Source organism: Meleagris gallopavo, chromosome 13 (genome assembly GCF_000146605.3).
Source record: "Meleagris gallopavo isolate NT-WF06-2002-E0010 breed Aviagen turkey brand Nicholas breeding stock chromosome 13, Turkey_5.1, whole genome shotgun sequence".
Taxonomy (NCBI): domain Eukaryota; kingdom Metazoa; phylum Chordata; class Aves; order Galliformes; family Phasianidae; genus Meleagris; species Meleagris gallopavo.
Window position 1 is genome coordinate 10,267,709 of NC_015023.2, and position 1,233 is coordinate 10,268,941.

Consider the following 1,233-nt stretch of genomic DNA (forward strand, 5'->3'; position numbering starts at 1 on the left):
AGCGCCGCGGTGGCTGCAAGCGATTGGCTGCGTGGGTAGAGGGAGCGGACACGTGGGCCAATAGGAAGCAGCCTCGCGTGCCGCGCGGCGGGGGGCGGAGCGAGGAAGGGTCTCTCGGCGCCGCGTCACCATGGTAACCCGGTAACCCCGGGCCGGGCCGGTCGCGGTGACGTCGCGCTGCGGTGGTGTCTTCAGCCCCACATCCCGGTGCCTGGCTCCCTCGGGTCGCAGCTTCCCCACAGCGGCCCTCAGGCCCGGGCACACGGCCCCCTCCCTTGGCACCGCTCTGGCTGCGGGCCGCCTGCTGTGGATCGGGCACGGAGCTGCTGTACAGGGATTGCGGGCTGAGGGACGGGCCCCACCGCGGCACGGGACATGGCCATGGGCTGAGGCCCCTCCCCGCCCTTTGCCCGCAGCTGGGCTGTACCCGCGGCCTGAGCTGACCCCACCTGGCCAGCGAGAACCACGGCCCTCAGAAAAGAGAAAGCCGGCACCGTGCCCGAGGCCGCCCTTGTGAACGTCCCCAGCTGAAGCTGTTTGCCTGCTGCTGGCTGGCTGTGGCCTGTGCTCAGGTGGGCATGGGGTGAGGCTGTGGGGGTGAGTGCTGGAGGGGCCCGGGGCTGCTGAGCCTTTGGGTAGCCTTCACTGCCGTCCCCAAAGTGGTGACCCTGGGCAGGGATGTGGCTGCGGCCTTGGGGCTCCCCAGCTCAAGGCCCTGACTCTGTGGGCACAGCTCAAAGCAGGAGCCAAGCCTCACACGTGTCCTGCGAGCAATGAACCCCGGTTCACCAGACGCTGAGTTGAAGGGCTCTGAAAGCCCTCTGTCAATATTGCCTGCGTCAGTGCTGACCCCGCTGACAGCAGGATTATCTGTCTGACCTCAACGCAATTACCCTGTGAGCAAACCCGCCGAGTTAAACCCGGCGCAGCCAGGGTGCTTCCCTCTGCTCCCTGTCCTTCTGCAGCAGCTCCTGGCCACGCTCTCCTGGGCAAAGCACTGAGGGCCGGAGCTGCATCGGGGAGGGTCAGACAGGGGTCAGGGAATGGTTCTGCCCCAGAGGGCGGTGGGCACAGAACAGCTCCCCAGGGCTGCCGGAGCTCAGGGAGCGCAGGGACGCCGCTCTCAGCCGTAGGGTCTGATTTACGGGTGGCCCCACGAGGGTCCCTCCCAGCTCGGGGCATTCCGCGATCGACGTCTCTGCGACCCCACGCTGCCCGCCGCCCGCGGGGGTC